Raw genomic sequence first — 8,809 nt, forward strand, 5'->3', positions numbered from 1 at the left:
TCAAAATTGTGGCAGCTCTGGGGAATTTAAAGGTCAAGTATCAGCTGCTGGCATTGCTCCATGGAGACAATCTTCAGTCCAAAGCGATGCCTGACCTTCCTTCTGTTGCAGGCAAAGTCATTGTAATTTTTCTCTTGCACTTCATTTTAACCTCATGGAAGCAATGACATTGGGTTTTGTTTAAAGTCATGAGACCGGCCTTCGTGACACGCAAGTGTTCAAAAATAAACACTTGAGGAAAAGTTTTGCTGTAATTTAAACTGTTCCTTTCTCCCATGCATCCACCTACCATCTAGGGCAGGAGTGTGTGACAGCAGCAGAAACTGTTTCCCTCCATTTTCCACGAAAAACCAGAGACCCACATGTGGCCCCATGCCATGTGAGTCAGAAAAATGTGTCTCCTTCCCAGCCTGGACTCCTTTGCCCATATTGATGACTAGCCCTCATGAGTGAAACAGGTATTCTTAAAAAATTGATGGTTTCCCAATCCACAAATAACTTTTAATCAAGTATTTCCAACAGATATGAGTGGGATTTCTTACCCAGTTACTTTTGCCCAGTGGCAAAAATTTAAATTTCCATTTGGGAATTACTACCTTACTAAATGAAAGTAAGGTGACAAAATCAAAAAGTTGGGAGACAGTCTGTTAAGAAAATATTTTGAACATTTGGTATTACAGGAAAAACACATTTGTGTGAAAAAAAAAACTTTCTCTTTCAGAATGAGCATTATTTCTAGGGGTTTTTGTTGATTGTTTTTGCTGTCCTCGTTTTTCTCCCAAGAGTAAAAGTTAATTTTCAGGAATTTCTTGGAGATGTACAACCTGAGAAACAGAGAACATATATTCCACTGGCCAACAACTTTGCATGGAATCCTTGTCCGCTGCAACTGATAAAACATGGATTTCTTAGTTTTTGTTTTCTGTTTTTCTCCCTGCCAAAGATAGACATAAGTATAAACAAAAAGCAACAAAAATAATCATATCACCATTCTGAGCCCAAAATAGCCACATTCTGCTAACCAGATGTATTTGACTTTTTGCCCATGCATGTGTTGAGAGGACAGAATCATGCACCATTAAAGTCAAGTGTTTTGCCACTGACTTCTCTGAGGGGAATATTTGGCCTGTATTCAGATTCCTCCTAAATTTTAGGAAGATTGCTGTTGTGTCTCTTAAGGTATGGAGTGCTCCTTAATGGAGGAAATATTCTGCTATATGGAATTCTATTATTAATACATAATATTGTTGATTATTCATGATGTGTCTCAGTTCTTTAAGAAAGCTGAAGTGCTGATCATGAGCTTCTTTAGCTGCAGATATTGTGCTGGGCAGGTGGAACTCCATAGTCCTGCTTCTCCATTTGTCCAGTTTTGGGGAGCTGCTTGAGGATGCCTCTGCCTTTTACATAGGCCATGATGATGTATCTCCCCTCAGAGGAAGTCAGGACACACGGACTAGAGGGCCAGGGACAGAAGGCACGTTAGAAAGGGAAAGATCCTACAGATTCTATAATCAGATGTTCTATCTGTAGGCTGTCAAGACTGAGATTTGCATCTGGATCTGTGAAAGGAAAATGCTTTTTGATGCCACATCATATACTGCAAAATGTAGCATGAGCCTTTTTCTACGTCTTCATGCCCCGTCTATTTTGCAGTGGAAGCATAATGGTTTATCAATTCAATCAAATTTTATCTTGAAATGAATTTTCAATATGAAGGAAAGCTGCAAAAATTTCATTTTCATGAAATAAATTGTCAGAAAGAATTCTGTGTTCAGTTTCAGCCTGCACATAGGGTAAGTAAAATTATAATACAACATTCAATAGTAGATTTTATGCAAGAATATTATGTTTTCTGACCCTTTGAGGGCATGTTTTTGGACCTATAAATCCTTTCTCTATTTCTGTTTTTGGGGCTTATCTGAGAGTGGGGATTTTTGAGTTGTTGGGTTTTTTTATTATATTTTTTTCCTAATTTTTTTGGCAGCTCTGCAAACTTGCTCTGATAACCTGGCTTTGAAATCAGTGTAGCTCTGTATTAGGAAAGTAGCATAACATTTCTGTAAAAGTTATCTTAAAAGAAAAGAGTTACTTGCACACTTTACCAAAGAGGTATTTGCTCTGGACTGCCTACATGAGTGAAAAATTTCAAAAAACTTTATTTTGGTTGGAAAAGTAAGCAGACATGACCAAACACATGGAAACTGCTATTTTTATATTCTCTTTTCTGACCATAACCACAGTTGAATCTGTTTTTCAGATGTAACTTGCTGTTCAGAAATGCTAGATATTCACAGTTTGGGCATGAATCCTTGCATGTATACAAAATAATATTGACTCACCATTATCTTCAAAGAAAACTTTTCAAAATGGACCAGCATCATTCATATGAAGCAACACTTTTGCTCAAAATATTTGCTTTTTACTTCTTGGTTTATCTGGTATATGTATCATTATGGTAAAGTCCTGCTGGAGAATAAGCCAAATAAAATAAGTAAGTGCTTGCAGTAATTACTGTTAAACACAGAGTTAATCAATTAAAAACTCTCAGGCTGCCTGAGTAGTTTAACTGAACAATTGTGCTTCACATTTCAAGAAGTACTAAGCTTTATTGTCTTTTTTTTATAACCTGAGCTTGAGATTAGGAGCAGAAGAGATTAGATTGTGGTATGGACCACAAGATTTGACACTGCTGGGAAGGGCAGAGTTTAAGCAGAGTTATTACAGCACATGACAGGTGTCAGTACTTGCTGGGGCACCTCAGCCAGAGCCCAAGCTCTGGTGTTTTCAAAGATAATACCTATGAATTCTTTGTGCAGAAAGGGAAATAAGGCATGAAAACTGGGAGGAGGAGCAGGAAGAAGTGGATAACAAGATCCACACACGGGAATTAGTGTGTAGTTGAAAGCAAAGGCTCAGAAACTTCACAGTCTGCTATTCTAGATTCAGTCCACAGGACTTTGCATGTCATCATACCAAATGTTGCAGATCTGACCTGCTAGTCCCAGAGGGCAGATTCACCACCCCAGCCAGGTGTGCAGAGCCCTGGGCAGTGGAGCAGGACAGCGTGGCACCTCACATGAGCCTTGGTGCTGATTCGCCACCAGGGAAATTTGAGAATGAAGTTGAGCTCCAGAGTGACTTGGCTGGGCTTGGTTCCACCCATTTTAATTCACATATGTTCATAATATTCAATCATGCATAATTTACAGTTCTTCCTGCACTCAGTGTCACAGGTGTTCAGGCCTGGCTGCTAAACCCGAGGCAGGTAATCCAGCATTCATCCCTGCAGTCAGTTAATAGGGTAAATCCTTTATGGTTTTCCTGTGTGGGACATACATATTTTCTCATATTTGCTGTATGCTGACTAGGAGGAGTTCAGCTAGATAACAGAACAATTTCTAAGTTCTAGTGTGGAAGTCGTTTAAGTCATTTATGGAATGGTACCCAGGAGCAGCAGATGATAATGCAGCCCATCAGAAATTACTATTTCTAATATTTGAGAAGATTAAAAAGAAAGAAAAGAAAAGAAAAGAAAAGAAAAGAAAAGAAAAGAAAAGAAAAGAAAAGAAAAGAAAAGAAAAGAAAAGAAAAGAAAAGAAAAAAAGAAAGAAAAGAAAAGGAAAGGAAAGGAAAGGAAAGGAAAGGAAAGGAAAGAAAAGAAAAGAAAAGATGCAATAATATATACAGCACATTGTTATTAGTACAAAATATCTGTTAAAATTTTATCTGATTGAAAATGAGATATTTCCGCATCCAAATGTTTTATCTACATGGAGATGTACATGAAAAATTATTTTTGTCGTTAAAATTTCTAGTAATATTCATTTGAGGTTTTGTGGGACGTGCTGCACTGTGGTTATGTGGATTTTGAAACACCAAAAATCCCTCACTCAACTCAAAACAATTTGTTCCTCGTGTATAATTAAAGTTTAGGTATATTGATGAAGAATGCTGAACTTTTGGTTTATATTTGTTTTTTTCCTCTGCTATTAATGTCTGAAGTGCCAAAAAAGTCTGCAAAGAATAAACATCACTGGTAGTACTGGTAAATAAATTCTGACGTACTTTGTGTTACTCAAGGCTCAATTTGAACTACAAACCTCTCACAATAGCTTTTTATTTATTTTTTATTCTGTGCAAGAATGTAAGAAAAAATGAACCTCTCTGTGACCTTGGTCTGCTAGAATTAAGTTGTGGTACTGGCCTTTGGAAAAAAAAACAGAAGCTGAATATGTTTGATATGAAGCAACAGCCCGAAAAGCCCTTAATTTACATGGCATAGTTAAAGTTATTTCTCTGAAGATGTGATTTTTGGTTCAGAAAGGCTTCATTGGTTTGCATATTTAGGTAAAGTACAAAGCTTAACCACAGTCAAGGAAATCTAGATTTGGTTTTGTACTTTTTTTCTTTATTGTAGAAAAGCTTGAAAAGATCCACCTAAAATATTTAACCACTGAGAAAATCTCCTAGTCACATTGTCTTTAGAATAATCTGTCTTTTAAATCAATTTAATGATTTTAGTGTCTGAGGTAAGATGTATATACAGGTCATTTGGACAGTATCTTAAAGCCTCCTTTTATGTGTACAAACAATTCACCCCTCCTCCTGTATTTTTTGAAGTCAGTGAAAACCAAGAGTATGCTTAAGTAAAACCAGTGAACATCCCTGGCTGATTTTTTTTTCATTTACCTGGCTTAATCATAAAACCTAGGATAGTTTTTCCAAGATCTTTTTATGTTAGATCCCAAACTAGAGAAAAATTTTGGCATTTCCTAGACCATTTTCTATTTTCAGTAATTGCTTTTATTTCAAAAAGATAATAAAATTTGGATTGATTTCAAATCAGGACATAGTTTTTACATTGAAATTAAATATATATATATATATATATATATATATATATATGTAACATGCAATAAAAAAGTCCAAACAAACCACAATTATTCCAGGAAAATTTTGACAGAAGCAATACAGACATGTTGATGCAGGCCCATGTATTGGTTTCTTCAGCTTAAATATATGCTTTTAAATTAGGAAAAGTTTTCAGTGGGGTCTCTGTAGCATAGATTTTATCCCTAGAAGAGGTAAAATGGTGGCAAAAGAAAAGGCTCTTTACTTTCCAATATGATACTTCTGTAAAAAAAAGTTTTTGTCAGATCAGCTGAGAAAACACTACCAAAACTGATGCTGAGAGATCAGATACAATAAAAAAGGTAACATACAGTGGTTTAAAAAAAAATGAGATATTGCTATAAAAATACTATTAATATATCTGAGACTGGTATAAATTTTAAGAAGTGTTCTCAATAAATTTAGAGCACCAAAGAATAAAATTAAATTGGTCTTTGACTGTAGATTGTACACTGTGGAATAACTTGAGCAATTCAAAAATCCAGAGACAAAAGCCTCAGCTCTTTGAATTCCAGAGACTGAAGACTTCCAGAACTTGCTGTCAAGAGTAAATTCTCTAGGATTTCATATCAAAGAGGAGAACTTCTACCTAGGGTGCTGTTAAAGGTTTTAGAAAGAAACCTTCATGGAGATTCATCAGTTTCCTAGCAGTCTCTCAGACATGAAGCTATATTAATGACAGCTCAGAAAAAAAAAAAACACAAACAAAAAAGAACTCACAGTTCATGGCCATAAAATACTGATCTTTCCTGGTTTAAGTTTTGTAAGCCCTGAGAGAGGAAGCTTGCCAAGATATCAGAAAAGATGTTATCAAAGGAGAAATCTCAGCTTGACTTCTTTTAAATAACAAGCTTTGGGTACTTTATTGGAATCAGTCTCCTTGTTTGGGATAGGAGCTTTGTAATGCAGCTACTGGAAAATAGTCAAGTAGGGAAAGGGAACATGTGGCTGCAGAATCAGGACAGGAACTCTCAAAGGAAGACTAGAACAAACTGATAAATTTTTCTGCTGTGTCATTTCTTTATATCTTGAAGAAAAACCTTTCATCTGCCCAGTTTTCTCCCCTAGGCTCTTACCAGAGGTATTGCAATTCTGGTAGTGAAATGATGCTGATAACAGTGTGATTGCTTCACCTCTGCTATGCCAATAAAATAAAATATTCACTTCTTCAGGCTACTTTTAGTATTCTATACCTCAAACTATGCACAGTGTTTTCTACAAAGTACCCAATCCCCACGTTTCAGAGAGATAAAATGTTGGCCAAGCTTTTTTGTTATAGGTGAAATTTGAACATGGATGGTTAGGCTTCACTGCACATTAAACAATGACTGAGTATATTCTTGCCTTAGCATATTCTTCTGCTGAGGTTTTTACTACCAATTTATGCAGCGAAAATAAGACTGAAGCAGAATTTGGATATCTGTGGGCCGAAGCTACAATTCTAAAGCTGTCTGAAGCTTTGCTGAACTTCACTGCAGTTTTGATCCTATTCTTTACATGAAAAATTAAACTTACCAACTAAAAAGGTTTTGAATTTAGAACACTACTGCTAAGCAGACTGGTAGGATGATCTATTCCAATGTTTTTTGTCATATTATTAAAAAGGATTTTCTCATTCATAAACTGAGATTTATAAATATAAACATAAGCAAAAAAACAAACAAACATTTGCAACGGTGGGATAGAAAAAACTATGGAAAAGTTTGGGGTTTTTTTCTCTGCTGAATACAGTTGTGCTGTGCCCTTAACTGAAACACATTATTTCTGACTTTGTGTTAGTAATGGAAGTTTTTTGAAGTCTTTCTTACAGCAGTCATATACAGATTAATACTCACGGTATCTCTTAACTCCCCAAATCAGTAACACTGGATTTTAATTTAAGAATTTGCAGATTGGATTGAGGGACAAGTTCAAATAGACAAGAAATTTTATCTGACATTAATCAATGAAGGTTGTCTAGGGAAAAGGATAAAACCAGAACAAGTTTTTAGAATGTTTTCCAACTTGCCAACATTTGATGGTCGTCCAGCTTTCAGTGCTATGAAATTAATTATCTTCCCAGTGATTTATGACTTTTTTCTCTCTCTGTGCAGAAATGTTTCCCATGTAAACAGCTAAGCAAAAATATTAGCTAAATCAGATAGGCAAGGGATTTTCAAATATACAGTTTTGTGAGTTTCTTTTTTCTTCTGGTACGAAATAGCTTTTTTCATATACTATAGAAAAATTAATATTCAGAGGTGCGATATTATTACTTTTTCTTAAGAAGAAAAGAAGCCAAACGAAACCAAACCCTAATAACCCTGCTGTCCTTAACTTGTTTTTCATGTGAACCCTTGAATAAACAATTCAAGTGAACCCTTGAATAAACAATTCAAGTAAACCCTTGAATAAACAATTTTTAATAAGGAAGTAAAGCCATCAATACAGAAAATATGCAGATTTACATACCACATATTTGATTTACAATTTTTTGCCATCCCTATATATTTCTTCATTTATTCCCAGGAGATAAACCAATGTGGTTTCAATTCATATATTCAAGAGCAATGGCAAAACTCTGTATTTTTCCTGAGATTATTTTATACACATGTCCTTCAGTTATGGAAATACTTCCGATAAACCACTGATAATGTGCCTTGAGCACCCACAGGAAATACAGGGATATGTCACTCAGCCTGAGATGAACAACTTTTAAACTACTTTTCTTATAACTGCTCCAAGGAAAAAAAAATCTGGTATTTGTTTCCCAAGATTAAAATAGCCAACACACTATTGACATTTAATCTGTATTTTATGACAAGAATGTTTGATAAAGTCCTATTGTAAAGACTGAATGGGTATAGAAACCTGTCTCTGTATCTGGAAATAATTTTCCAGTTTTTGACAGGAGGCATAGTTAACCAAAATGTTGAATGCTGTATATCATCTTTTTAAATAACTTTGAGTGCTAATTACTGTGGTAAACCACTTATATGCCTCATTGACAGTAGATACTGACCATGGATATAGAATTTTATATTTTCTTTCTTTCTTTCTTTCTTTCTTTCTTTCTTTCTTTCTTTCTTTCTTTCTTTCTTTCTTTCTTTCTTTCTTTCTTTCTTTCTTTCTTTCTTTCTTTCTCTCTTTCTCTCTTTCTCTCTTTCTCTCTTTCTCTCTCTTTCTTTCTTTCTCTCTTTCTCTTTCTTTCTTTCTTTCTTTCTTTCTTTCTTTCTTTCTTTCTTTCTTTCTTTCTTTCTTTCTTTCTTTCTTTCTTTCTTTCTTTCTTTCTCTCTTTCTCTCTTTCTCTCTTTCTCTCTTTCTCTCTTTCTCTCTTTCTCTCTTTCTCCCTTTCTCCCTTTCTCCCTTTCTTTCCTTTCTTTCCTTTCTTTCTTTCTTTCCTTCCTTCCTTCCTTCCTTCCTTCCTTCCTTCCTTCCTTCCTTCCTTCCTTCCTTCCTTCCTTCCTTCCTTCCTTCCTTCCTTCCTTCCTTCCTTCCTTCCTTCCTTTCTTCCTTTCTTTTTCTTTCTTTCTTTTCTTTCTTTCTTTCTTCTTTTCTTTCTTTCTTTCTTTCTTTCTTTCTTTCTTTCTTTCTTTCTTTCTTTCTTTCTTTCTTTCTTTCTTTCTTTCTTTCTTTCTTTCTTTCTTTCTTTCTTTCTTTCTTTCTTTCTTTCTTTCTTTCTTTCTTTCTTTCTTTCTTTCTTTCTTTCTTTCTTTCTTTCTTTCTTTCTTTCTTTCTTCCTCTCTTTCTCTCTTTCTTTCTCTCTTTCTTTCTTTCTTCCTCTCTTTCTTTCTCTCTTTCTTTCTCTCTTTCTTTCTCTTTCTTTCTCTTTCTTCCTTTCTTCCTTTCTTCCTTTCTTTCTTTCCTTCCTTTCTTCCTTTCTTCCTTTCTTTCTTTCTTTCTTTCTTTCTTTCTT

This window comes from Camarhynchus parvulus, chromosome 1A (assembly GCF_901933205.1).
Source record: "Camarhynchus parvulus chromosome 1A, STF_HiC, whole genome shotgun sequence".
NCBI lineage: Eukaryota > Metazoa > Chordata > Aves > Passeriformes > Thraupidae > Camarhynchus > Camarhynchus parvulus.